Source organism: Hesperophylax consimilis, chromosome 9 (assembly GCF_061612785.1).
Source record: "Hesperophylax consimilis isolate HC1 chromosome 9, BYU_Hcon_1.0, whole genome shotgun sequence".
Lineage (NCBI taxonomy): Eukaryota > Metazoa > Arthropoda > Insecta > Trichoptera > Limnephilidae > Hesperophylax > Hesperophylax consimilis.
The window spans coordinates 5,438,843-5,454,390 of NC_142844.1; positions in this window are offsets into that span (position 1 = coordinate 5,438,843).

The window sequence follows — 15,548 nt, forward strand, 5'->3', positions numbered from 1 at the left end:
TCGTTGTTCATTGACTCAACCCATTAATCTACAATCAAAACTTCAACTAAACCTATTCCTGACATCTGTAAAAATTTTAAGTCTCTCTCAGAGCTCCACATCATCCAAAATGATCTTTTTCCCTTATAAAAATTAAAATATAGTCACGTCACCCTATCCCCAACAATATTAGAAGGGATCGGAATCCTTAAAAGTCATTCCAATCTCCCGGCCCGAACTGTCAATAACATGTTCAATGACATTATTTTATCTAAATGGCCCAACTTTTCTCTTTTATTTACTGATGGATCCAAATCTCCCGACTCTCCTAACTGTGGTATAGGTATTAACGTTTACCACAATAATTCTAATGACAGAATAATTCATTCAATTTCAAATCAATTTTCAATATTTTCAGCCGAGTGCATTGCAATAATAGAATCTCTCAAATATATGGTAAGTTTTTAGATTTTCACGGCCAAAAGCATTTTTGTTGTTTGTTTTGGGGGTGTTATGCCGTGTTGCGCTAACTCCTTCTTTAGCCAAATATAAAATCAAAAATAATTTTGAACATTCCCTCATTCTCTCAGTTCCCTCCAAAAACTTAAATCCAGTCCTCTTCTTCATCCTGATGATCACTTTGTTTGCCTTATTCGAGAGATGATAGCCTCCATTCAAAGCTCTGGTAAAACTGTAACTCTGATTTGGATTCCTGGACATGTTGGTATCATGGGTAATGATATTGCGGATGCCTTGGCAAAACAAGGAGCGTCCAACCCTGTTATTACCCTCGTAAACCACATTCCCCTATCTGACATTTTTTCCATCATCAAAGATAGATCCCACAATGTTTGGGCAGAGTATTGGCACATTGCTAGCCAATCCAAGGGAGCCTGCTATGCCTCAATACAAAGGACTATTCCATCAAACCGTGGTTTCAGCAATTCCCCCATTTTTCCAAAAAATAAATTTCTTCACTCATTCGAATGAGGATCGGACATTGTTCCGTTCCTTCCCATCTTTTTAAAATTCACGTCGTTGACTCCCCAGATTGTACATTCTGTGGTCTAGAAGTGGGAACTTTAGATCACATATTTTTTGGTTGTCCCTCTCTAAACAAATATTCTCTCTTCTATCAAGCCTTATCTAAAATTGCCTCCCCTCCATTCAACATCTCATCTCCTCTAAGTCTAAACTCGACTCCAATTTTCATTTTATTTTGAAATTTGCCTATTTAAATAAAATTAATATTTAAATTCACCTTTCATTTCTCAATAATTTTAAATGATGGCCAAGAACACCCTTGAAGGGTGAAAGCCAGAAATAATGTAAAAAAAAAAAAAAAAAACTTCGTTCTTTTTTCTCCTCGACTATATCATGTACATGAAAATCACCAACAACTTGCTTTCAATGTAGTTCTAACCGTTTATCTGTTTTCAAAAACAATCGCACTTGAATCAGCACAACTTATTTTCAATTGTCGTGTTCCATAATTGAAATGTTCCATAATCGTTATTTTAAATAATTATTTACACTTTTATTTTATCGAATGATTCTAAAATCTTACATATTTAACTTGAAGCAGGAAAAGTTCTACGTATCAGTTGTCTCCAAAAGTTTTTGATTCAAATGGTTTTAGGGAATTACAGTTTTATTTCTTTGGAATTAATGATATTTATTGATAATTAGGTAAACACACTAATTATCAGCTTACGGTGTCTTTTACATCATGACTTCTAAAATACATGCATATAAATAACCATTTAATAATAATTCGAGACGATATAATTATAGCTTATTCTCGTTCCATACTTTTACAATGTTAAAAATAAAGAAAAAAAGTAAATAAAACACAAAAAAACACAGTGAAAAAGTTATATTTATTGGAAAGTTTTTTTTTTCCTTTTTTAATGTATTTATTACAGCCACAATAAATATTTATAATACATTTATACATATTTTTCTAAAATAGTCCACAATAATAACTATACTTATTTTATCTTAGATAAAAACTTAGATTTATAAAGAATTTAATCAGTGCTAACATATATAATTATAACTAAATATGACAACGGGTATTGATGAGACATACGCCATTTGCTTTTCTTTGGCTCAGCATACAATCTTTACACTATTTACATTTATTAATTATCTGATAATACATAACACTACATTTTATATTCCTTTCTCACGACCACCAAAATTCCCTACTTCTAGAATGCTAACAATATAATTCGATAAACACCAAAATACAGTTTTGGAATTATACAATAAATCAGTATTCTAGTATTTATCAGTTGCAAACGTATTTGCTTGGGGGGGTTTGAATAAAATAACTAAACAAATTATCCACTTAATTCAATTATTAGGTAAGCATAGATATTTATTTCCATCCTAGACTAATTTGTAGCATAGTATGAACAAATATTAACGCATTCACAAATAAACAAGAACAAATATGTTGACGTAGTTTCTTTCCTAAATATAACTTTTTCAAATGAAAATATACAGTTTAGGATTAAATCAGCAAGATTGAAACTGTGATTGTAAAGGTACAATGCCAAAATGGCACAAATTTAAATTTTAATAAATTGAAACTAAATATTAATAAGATAACGTAAATTATAATATAGGCAAGAAATACACACGATAATCAAAAGGTTTATATGTATTATTGTTAAGAAATTATTGGAACAAGATTAAATTCTTAGGTGTCATTTATACACTGAAAGTTTAACATCTTTTAAAAAATAGTTAGTTTATACTTTTTTTTTTAAATCGTCACATTTTAATTACTGTTCATTTTTTCCTTGGCTTGAAAAGAAGAATAAAAAAGCGAAAACTGCAAAATAAAGCAATTTATTTTTATTTTTATGTGAATACACTGGGAGACTATGTCATCCCCAATTGGGATATGTTGTGAAGCTGAAGGTAGTGGAGTGAGAAGGAGATAGGGAAGAGGAAAGTGGGGGAGTACCTGGCTATTCAGATATGGTCACAAAACACGGCTTAAACCATTTCAAGCAACGTTTCAATTCTGAATGGTAGTTTTACACCCGGATATTGAGAGTTTCTCCCACTCTGGGACGTGCCACAAGTTTACTATAAATTATTAAATAAAATATGTAATACATTGTGAAATAACGCAAATTAATCAAATAATATATGTAATACATTGTGAAATAACACAAATTAATCAAATAAAATATGTAGTACATTGTGAAATAACACAAAGTAATAAAATAAAATATGTAATACATTGTGAAATAACACAAATTAATCAAATAAAATATGTAATACATTGTGAAATAACACAAATTAATCAAATAAAATATGTAATACATTGTGAAATAACACAAATTAATCCAATTAAATATGTAATACATTGTGAAATAACGCAAATTAATCAAATAAAATATGTAATCTATTGTGAAATAACTCAAATTAATCAAATAAACTATGTAATACATTATGAAATAACACAAATTATTCACATAAAATATGTAATACATTGTGAAATAACACAAATTAATCAAATAAAATATGTAATACATTGTGAAATAACACAAATTAATCAAATAATATATGTAATACATTGTGAAATAACACAAATTAATCCAATAAAATATGTAATACATTGTGAAATAACACAAATTAATAAAATAAAATATGTAATACATTGTGAAATAACACAAATTAATCAAATAATATTTGTGATACATTTTGAAATAACACAAATTAATCAAATAAAATATGAAATACATTGTGAAATAACACAAATTAATCAAATAAAATATGTAATACATTGTGAAATAACAGAAATTAATAAAATAAAATATGTAATAGATTGTGAAATAACACAAATTAATCAAATAAAATATGTTATACATTGTGAAATAACACAAATTAATCAAATAAAATATGTAATACATTGTGAAATAACACAAATTAATAAAATAGAATATGTAATACATTGTGAAATAACACAAATTAATCAAATAAAATATGTAATACATTGTAAAATAACACAAATTATTCAAACAAAATATGTAATGCATTTTGAAATAACACAAATTAATCAAATAAAATATGTTATACACTGTGAAATAACACAAATTAATCAAATAAAATATGTAATACATTGTGAAATAACACAAATCAATCAAATAAAATATGTAATACATTGCGAAATAACACAAATTAATAAAATAAAATATGTAATACATTTTGAAATAACACAAATTAATCAAATAAAATATGTAATATATTGTGAAATAACACAAATTAATCAAATAAAATATGTAATACATTGTGAAATAACACAAATTAATCAAATAAAATATGTAGTACATTGTGAATAACACAAATTAATTAAATAAAATATGTAATACATTGTGAAATAACACAAATTAATCAAATAAAATATGTAATACACTGTGAAATAACACAAATTAATCAAATAAAATATCTAATACATTGTGAAATAACACAAATTAATCAAATAAAATATGTATTACATTGTGAAATAACACAAATTAATCAAACAAAATTTACTTGCGTACTTCAATACAAATAATAAAGAAGCGAAACGTGTTTTTTTATATATTTTATTATTTTTAAATATTTGCACGGAAGAGATGTATTTAAGAAGAGATATGTTATGACGGTAAAGCAAACACTATATAGTTTGAATAAAAAAATAAATCTGTAAAAACAATGTGTTTTCACGATGATACATCTACTAAATGTCTATTAAAACAAAAACAAATACGGGTTTTTCTGAGGATTGTATCTTCCTTCTCAAGGGACAGGAGTCAACCGCGCTACTGACTTTGCCAGATGCCGGTAGTGTAGAACCAACATTTTTTCGCATATTAACTGCTGTAATGTCATCTGATTTCAGAGAAATTGCATATATTCGTATATGAGTATGTGACTGACACCTCACGTTGATAAAATGAATTGTCATCGACAGCAAGTCGATCTGCCGAGTTTTTGCTTGATCGGATGTCAGAAAGTGGGTTAGAGTCTGTTTCCAAGATTCATTAATTACAGAAAATAAAAGTGAAGTTCAACGAGATGTATTTAAAAATAAATTGTGAATGACGTCTTAACTCAAAAGATATATTATTTACAATTACGACATACACGGAAACAATAGTAATTAGATTGCCAAATGTAAAAATCAAGTAGACATAAATCTCACATACCAGTCTCATTAACATAATAAAATTCAGAAAGAAATTACTGCAACAGAAAATATGCTTAATTTTGTAATTATAAAAAATATTTTCTGGCACTATCAATATTAAATTCGTAATTTAAATATGTTTTATAAATATTTTATAAAGTCAATGTCCGTTTAAAATAACATGTTTGTATTATTTTAACACAACGATGTTATCTAACTCTAGATGAATAAATGAAATAAAAATGATGATTTTCTGCTTTTGACACAAAAGAAAACAATATGGATGAGTTGTTTTTACAAATACAATCTTACCTGGTAAAACCTTATACTTTAAAAAATAGTATTTTTGTTTTCATTTCTATTTGCATTGAGGAGATGAGATAAACGCATTTTAATTCTTTGAAAATACAAAACAACTATTAACTGTTACCAGTTAAATATTTTTTCAGCATACGTGATTAATTAAACGTATATAAAGCTCCTTAAATAGCTATTTCAAGGTAATGAACAAAATATTTTACCGCTGAAGAAACATGAAACGGATCTTCTGAAATACTTTATAGACAACCGAGAGCTGTTCACTTTCTTCTAAACATCCGGGAGTATAAAACGTACTTGCAGACTTTGATTTGCATGCAGTAGATTATCGTTAACAAAGGAAATCAATTCAATAATACGAATACCTACATTATTATGCCTAACGAGAGAAGTGTTCCTGCGCGCAAAATATCATGTCTCCTATCCGAAGAACTCTTTATTTTGTCACAGACGATTTGATGTTTTTATAATTGGTTTGCGATGTTCCATGCGTGACTAAAATTTTCAATCACTCGGTTCATAAGGATTTTTACTGAAAAAACATTACGTGAGGGGCGCCATGCATATTTGATGCACATTTGAGGCATTAAACATTCTGAGGTGAGTGGTTGTAGACAGTAATTGCAATCTGCAGTTTAGAGGGTATTGTTGAATAATTATTCAAAAGTTCTTGCAGTGCAGAAAATGTTATACTTTTATGACTTCTGCGCGAAGCAACTCCATAAATACATTCCAATGACTGACAAAACTTATCCGTGGAAACAATATTCAATTTGTATAGTAATAATAAGAAACTTCAATGGACAATAACTTTAAAAAATATTCATATAGATCAACAAACGCTAATTCTGAATCTACAAATTTAATTATACGTAGAATTATAAATCGCATTTAAAAAGGAACAAAACACCATCACATTAAAAAACACCGTTTGGTTAGTACGACTGAATCTGGTGATTCTGACAGCATAATCAGTCTACGTGAGTAATATATCTATGGTCTAATTCAGATGTTTTGACACCGGTAAATTGCTTATCAGGTGCGATCGTGGATGTATTTTAGCCCTTTGGTTAAACACAATAACATTCGTGACGAGATGCTAACATCCTACTTAGTATTTTTCAATATTAAAAGTGCTTAATCCTAAGAATAAACGTCTCGGGTTGAAAAAATGCGTAGGCTTTTTGAGATTGATGACTGGTGACGTTAGACGTCAAGTCCGTAGGTTTTGTGTGATTTTGAAAAGAATTAAAACTTTGAAAATTATTGTATTTATGAAATTTAAATTTGTTTAAAAGATATATAGGTATTTAAAATCATTAGAATATAAAAATAAATTGTATCAGGGACTGGAAGTTCCTTATCGTAATTTTTGGATACTCTCAAAAAAGTTTGATTAAATACAAATGAATTTTGGTTAACTTCGGTAGTAAAAAAATTAAATCCCTATTAAACTAAATTCAACTGTTTTACGTTGACACGGGACCTTTTTTGCACCAACAAACGCTTTGCACTTATTGTGCGAAATTCTAGCAATCTGATAAAATTGCGACCAAGTCCGTCATAAGAACTAAAATTATATTAAGTAAGAAACTTTGGAATAATATGGCAACGTTATTCAAATTAAGTACCAGCGAGGTACAAAACATGGCTTGAATGACAATAGTTTCAAGAGATAGCGGCGATCCCAACCTCATTGTGCTTTGTTTTATTTTTAAAATATCACAAAATTCTCAGTAATTCTTTTAAGAATTTCAAAAAAACAAAAAAAAAATTAATAAGGATCTTTTATTAAATTTTAGATTACGCAATGCTTTAACGAGAAATGTATAGCATGTCGAGAATATCTATAACAAATCTATTTTGATCTTCTTCAAGTCATAATTATGTGCCTACTACTGCGTTCTAGCGAATTAAGCATCCTGTTGTTGATTATTATTGATACGCAAAACGTGGCTACCGGATTATAGATTCAAATACGAAATTGAGGAATTTTCTCACATACCAGAGCTTGTGCATATTTAACACCGGCTGATATGAATTCCATCTGCGTTGTATAAGCTGAGGCACGTAATATTTAGCATCACAAATTTGCAACATTCAAGATCATGGCACACGATTGAGATAACGTAAATTATGTAATTCAAATAGCGATACGGATATATATCTTCAGTACGTCACTGGCATCAAAGGGTTATAGATCGAAATCCGCGTCGCTACTATGGACAATGCGAATACATTAAAATCTAAGGATTTAAATCAGTTTGTTTGTTCGTTAGTTACTCTTTTAGCCGTCTGCAGAGATAAGTATGTCAAGTTTTAATAAAATTAAGTTAATTCATATTATAATTTCAGCAAATGTTCGTGGCAGAGCTGACTAAACCTTTGTTATTAGCCTAGTGATTGTAGGTTCAGCATTTGGACATGTGAAAGGATATAATTTATTCATTTTTCGGAATAACTTAATTGAGTAAAACCTCAAATTTTAATATTTAAATATTGAAGACAATATTAGTGATTTTTAAACGAAAATCTGAAACAGAAAAATCAGACTTTCCTTTTCTGATTTTTCTGTTTCAGATTTTCGTTTAAAAATCACTAATATTGTCTTCAATATTTGGATATAATTTAATTTGACGGAAGTAAATAAAAGTTTATCCTTGAAGCCGTTAGGCTGACTTAAACGCGGGTGAGCTATGGAGCTTTGAATCATTTATTTAACTGTTAAGTATAATATTTGCCCTTGGATAAAGAGTAGAAGATCAGGTCCTACGGGGCTGGTCGGAGACCGACATTCAAAACTGAGCCTTTCATAGGAGAAATGAGTGTAAGGAGAATATATTTATATACAAATGTGAATGAGAGAAGAAATCGGGGATGCCCAAGGAAGACATGGCACGATCAAGTAAATCGAATACTTTATTTCAGGCCATGTCAAGAGCCCGAATAATAGAACAGTATGTATGAGACGATGTATGAATGTGAATGAGACAAGGAGTGTGTGCCAAAACCGACTTGTTTGGCGGTCCGTTCTCTCTGCCTACACCTGTGAGGAAACGGTGTGATGGTTAATAAGTTAGTTTACATCTAAATTGTCTGGTACTTCCTAACTTGCCTTGTGCCTCCCCCTCACTACCTAATTTTCTTCCGCTCTTCTAGAGCTATGTAACAGATTGTTTCACTGTGTTCAAATTTGATGTGACATTCCGATAGTATTTCTGATAGACTATTAGTTTCATTAAAAATTTCTAGCAATTTTACGAAAATGCGAGCAAGATAAAACACACCGCAGAAGTTATGACATATTTATGATGTAATTTATTAGTTCTGGGTGGTACACACATTTATAAAAATGGTTATTGACCACAACCAATGACGTTATTTAAGAATCTCATCTAAATTCATAGCACTCATATATAAGTTTTGGGAGCTAATCGAAACATTTAGTCTCGAAGCGTGTTTGAGTGAACGTTGTCGTTGAAGTTTTCAATTAGAATTTACATACAGAGTAGGTCAGTGTTCAGTTTGCAATGTCAACTTACAAGGGCACCCATGTGGAAAGATAATATACTAACACATAAGGTTACAGAGATAAAAAAAGCTTTTTATAAACCACTCAAATAAATTTTGAAGCAAAACAAACAGAATTCCTTGAAACAATTGTTAGTTAATTCAAGCTTCTAGGTGTGGCAGTTGTTTTGCCTCCCAAAGGTACTGCCAAATTAAAGTCACTATCATATCTATACAATATGATGAACATCACTGAAAAGATCAAGCTTGTAAGTGTGGGCGTGTCCTTGTACCCAAAGTAAGCTCAACTTTCCCTTACTTCAGCCGAAATTGTTTAAAAATTTTCAAATACCAAAATTATTGGTAGAAATTATTATTATATAACAGATATTCCATTGCATTGGCCTGCTTGAGGCCTGGGAGTTGAAGAGTTTTATGTATAATGGAGATAACAGTTTTTTCAAATCCGTATAAATTACACATAGAATAAAGAAGAGCACTAGAAATTACTTCAATGGAGATTTAAATGGAAACCAATGTCGCAACTGACTTCGTAGATACCTTTTGACTCTATCCCATTGAGCCATATACCTATAAAATTTGAGGCGCTATTGCGTACTACTATCTCTTCGAAACGTGTTCAAACAACGGTATGACTTTTGGATCACGAAATACTCCCACATCCTAATGCCTGAATTACTCCTGCCGAGTGCTCGGCCGAGACAGTGGATAGTAACAAGGCCCACTGACTCGGTGGAGTACCTCCACCTGCATACTCAACTGGGCGCTTCACTCGCTCTCTCCTCGGTCAGGGCGATCAGCCGAGCCAGGCAATGAAAGAAATAAAATTCGAAATTTTGAGTGTGAGAAATTTGTTGTAATCAAACTCTCTTGATTGTTCTCTTTTTCCTTCATTGCGACACTTCTGCTTCAAATAATCTGAATGAACTGACACACCCAATGTCTCTTCTCTTTATTCACTGACTGACTCGGCTGATTGCACTGACGGAATAGAGAGCGAATAAAGCGCCGGTTTGAGTATAAAGGTGAAGGGTGTTCTTACTCGACCGAGTCGTTGGACCTTGCTTCTATCTACTATCTAGCCTGAATAACTCGTCCGCTAGCAGGACTAGTACTGACTGTACTGATCACATCAGCCGAGCACTCGGCCGAATGTACTGTCTAGGCCAAGCACTCGGCAGGTGTAATTTAGCCATTAGTGATACAAAATTATCTCTCATTATTAAATTGAAGATAAATTTATTGTCTTATTCTAAATATTGGACACAAACTAACTAAAACAGTAAACACAGTTAATCCGTAAATACGTCAATGTGAACCTAAGTTAGTATTGTAGTCATCGTTAATGGATGTGTTGATAATTACAGACACTTAAAATTTTATTACCCTGTTTCTGTTTGGGTACAAGTAAAACATGGTTGACAACTAATATAGTAATAAATAGTGTTGTTCAAACTGAAATTAAATTCAAAGTATCACCAAAATATCGTGATGGTTTTTAGCAAATGCGTTTGAAATAAGTATTGCAACTTGTGTAACAATTATATATGCAAGCTAATTTTTAAAAATAATATCTCCTGTTGCTGACTTAAAACCAAGTAAAACTAGGTTAAAATGAATACATAGTATAAAATCTAATACATTCCGGTTAACCTCTACAAAAACACAACGATTTTTGATAATTTTTTTGCAAGATGTTTCTGTAAAAACTGTAGTACTCTGTTTCCGACTATAAATACATTAGTTAATATTTGAGAAAACTGAAAAAGTGAATCTATTAATATAAAAATGGAAAATATCATGGATTATACATTATAACCCAAGTTTAAAGGATATTTTAGCTACATTTCAATACGTAATATTAATTTTTAATGTACATACCTAAAACTTGGTTCTGTGAATACTCGTTCAGTTTTAGAATTTGATTTATGATAATGTTGATGTATTCTTAATGTACGTACACGGGTTTTCTCCCTCCTATTTTCAAAATGAATCAATAACATATTTCCATACAATTTTTAAAAATACATTTTTTTATTAAAGTATACTTTGCTTAATTATTCTATTTACGTATCTAATTTATCACATAAAATAAGAGAGTTTTATTTTTATGAGTCTCTATTACTGACTTGCTCCATTAAAGTTGCAAGTTCTTTTCCCGTGTATTCTTGTTCATTATCTTGTAAGCTTGAATTGCTAATTGAGTGACTTTTGACGCTATCGATAGAATCTCTACTAGTCTGCTGATTTTTCAATATCAAGCCGCCTTGACCATCAAACTGATCGTTTGGAACTACCTCTGATTTCGTAACGTCTAAATTAACGTTGAACATTGCTATGGTTCCTTTCCTAATTTTATCTGTAAATATACTAATTGAGTTTGATGGACTTTTTACGAATTGTATTGATTGCTGTTTGTGATGGGACTTGGTTGAACTTGTTTTCATAACGATCGCGCTGACTGATCTATTGAATTGAGGTTGATTTTTTCTTGTGGAGTTATTGTTTCCTTCTTCATTGTTCTGATTTCTGTTGGCCTGGATCATGGTAAAGTTGGTTCCCGTTGAGACCTGCCGAGGGCTCTGCAGAAGACGGAGGGATTGAGGCCGGGGCCTACTGGAGCACCTTGTGGAACGCCGCACATGGCGGTGTCTTCCACAGCATCGGTGCGCGATGGTCGTCTGAAATGAAAAACAAAACTTGCTATCACAACATCATACTTTAATGTGATATCTATGGACCATTTTACGGAGTCGGTTGACATCGCCAGATTTATCTTAATACCTTTGGTGAAGTGTATCAAAATCACTGACCGATCTACCGTCTAGATCTAGGAAATAGATATTCGACATATACAATTTTCACACAGCCTTAGAAATATTCAAATTTCAAAACTGTGTTTGAATTCGTAACAAAATGGTCATATAAAGTTACTTGAATCATTGCACCCTTGACTTTCAACAAAAGAGATAGATCGCTGTTTACAGGAGATTTAAAAAAATCATCCCATTCCCTTTTCCCACCCCTTGAAGCAGTATATTTAATACTGTTTTATGAAATTTTGAACACTTGACTTCAAAATAATAGTAGGCAATTACTGTCTACAACTGAAAACTCTTATTAAAGTCAGGGCATGACAATGCCTGGTGTTTCTGCTAGTGTCTGCTTTTTGGCTAGCCAGCACCACGTGAAATAGCTCGAAACAAATAAAGGCCTTATCATACGACTGATTATTTATCGTAGAAATTTAAAAAGTATATATTTCTTTTAAACATAATAGGTTACCATACATATTTTGAATACAATTGCAGTGTTTTGAATTAGGATAAAGATTACTTCAATATTTATCCTAACTATTGTTATTTATTCAAACACCTCAAACAAAATTGGTTTAAGGACGTTAACAAATATTTAATAACTTTTTTTTAATAATAAACTAATATGTATAAGACAAGGTTTTATGCATAGCATAAAGGATAAAAAATAATAATAAGCAATAATTAGTCTCCTGAAATATCAATACAAATTGAAAATATCTCCCGAGTCAAAATAAATGCCGCCAACGGGAATTGAAACCATACCTTCTGATGTCCGGTCAGGTGCTCTGAACCACCGAGCTATGTTGGCTTATTTCCAACCCGCTAAATAATTCAATATATACTAGTACCTCATTGATTACTCGGGAGATATTTTCAATTTGTATTGATAATTCAGGCGACTAATTATTGCTCATAATTATTAGTTTATAACTTGTTAATCTGTTCATAAATTATCATTTAGTACCTACTAATTTACATTATTTTTAATCATATACAGTCATAGAATCAAGATGAAATTAGAAGCAAACGACTGAAATCAAGTTATCAGCGGTTAATGCATGAAGGAACTTCTAAAATTTCAATGAAACCATTTTTGGTTTAGAGTAACTTCCCAAAAAAGCCTGAACATCAAATAAATAGATAAAGGGAGAAATAAAACTGAATGTTGGCCATTTTAGCCGAGAAATGACCGTTCATTGTGAGACAAAAATGTCAATTTTTAGGCATTAAGATAAATTTGTTTGGTATTTCGATGTGAAACATTTCGAGAAATATCTATTCGAGTTTCATATTGACAAGTTAAGAAACATTATCTCTGCCATCACTGGTTTAATCCGGGCTGTCAGATGAAAGAATTGTTTTCAATGTAGTATTAAATAAACAAAGAAATGTAATAAAAACATTTGAACAATTTTTTAACAGACCAAGATAAACAACAGTTAGTTTGAAAGGCAGGTAAGGCAAATACATACATAAAACATTATTGCAATCTCATAATTTCCATAGGACTATGAAACTACTGAGCAAACAATTTGAGTTGTTTAAAACAGGAAAAAAGGTTTTTATATTTCTTAATAAAGTCAGATAAATTAAATAATAATATAGCACGTAAAGTCATATCTATTCATTGAGCTTTATATAAATAGAGTCTAGATTTCTTGCAATATCATTGTGAAATATTGTTCCCGTGCGGAAAGTAGGAAGGGGGTGTGACGACTGTCGATGTCGCCCGAATCCTTCCGACCGCGAACGAACTCAACGAACCTGTTGAAGGTGACCGGCGGCCGCTTGCCGGAACGCAAATTCACCACGAGTTTTTAACATAAATAATTCAATTTACACGACTACTGATTATGGTAAAACTCAACTTACCGATGAAAGGTTATACCATTACTTTTTCTATATTGAAGTGAAACTTCTTTACGCGCGTTATGCATTTTCGAGGACCGGAGTAAAACCGACTCATGACCGTCACGAAAAACCGTGATCATTTCGCTATAGGAGCCTAGCTAATATTATATACCTAGTATAGGTCACTCTCCAAACTCAGCTTCGCGGTCTAGAGGCAGAGCGCCCGACTCTCGTCGTGAAGAACCTAGGTTCGATCCCCGCTTTAACTAATTTTTTTTTTCTTTTTGTGATTTTTTTAATACGAGGAAAAGTGATAAAATGCTCTCGTGCTGCGACTTTGTCAGGCATACATATAAGAAGATATCTACATGATTGTTGTCAAAAATGCACATTTATATTTTTTTATTGAGTAATTTATTTTTAGAATTTTTGCGATCGAACCTTCTAATTCTGTTTGAAACGATCGATTGAAGGAAGCGAATTTTGTATCGTAATATAATATCATATACAAACTCCGTTATAAAAATAAGCGCAGGACAAGTCAATTGAGGAGTACATGTTGTATACGCGGTTCTCGTCGCGCGAGATACCTTTCCTAGCGGTCTAGAGGCAGAGCGTTCGACACTCGTTATGCAGGACCCGGATTCGAATCCAATATTTTTATAACTTTTAATTTTTTTTATCACATGCTACTTATAAATATGTCAATATTAGGAATCTAGTTAAACGTTCATTTGTTAACGACACGCCTATAAATAAATTTATGCTTGTTATAACTATAATGTACAGCATTCTGAATAATAATAATATGAAATGAAAAGAAAGAGAGAAGAATACTAAAAGTTTCACTTCCGTCGTGCGTAGGCTTGCCACACACTGTATTTTTTTTCCAGTGCGACTTGTACAATATCTCAGTGAACATGTCGGTATTTTGAAGTTATCGCCGGAGACCTGTGCCCGGCGAGCTCTTATAACCAACTGAAGCGCCGAGATATCTCACATTGGACAATGATCCGATATGCGTTGCCCATACTTCGAAAGTCATAGCTGACTATATCCACATACTTCATAGGATCTAGTAAAGGTTCTTGTGAGATTAGTAACCAAGGCGATAATTCGAAAATTGCGCCATGCATTGCTAATATTTTTTTACGAAATACACGCTGAAACAATAATTAACCCAATAATAATAAATAATAAAATAATGATTGGATGATTTGTATAGCGCCGTTTTCGTGCAAAATCACTTCAATATATTTTATTTACAGATAAGTCGTTCTTAGTAGTTACCAGACTGGAATAAACAGGTTTTTTAAACATTTCCCTTTCCCTTATTTTTACTTTCCCCATTTCCTTTAGACTCGCAACACATCTCAAATGGGAATGGCATTCCTCCCACCCACTGGCTGAAGACACTACTTTAAATTTTTTTATTTTTTTTTATTTTTATTTTTTTTTATTTAATATATATAAAGTGTGTACAGGATATAATATGAGTACATAAAGAATATATTTACATTACAATATATATTTATGTTCGCAATCTCACCAATGAAGACACTGGTTCTTGTGCTTGGTGAGATAATACAAAGAAGTTTTCATTACACCTTTGTAAACTATTGATTACCTCTAATACAAAGCACCAAACACCCAGATCTGATTGAAATCTGTCAAATAAGAAATTGTATTCGGATCATTAAATTTAATTACGCAAATTGTTGAAAAATTAATGCCAAATAAAAGATACTGTTTTAAAATTAACAAAGGAAGCATTTCCAAGATTTTAATGAATGGTTGTTGGTTTGATTGACGTTCGAGATTGTTTTAAGAAGTTCAAACAGCGTTCCGATTTTGGTTCC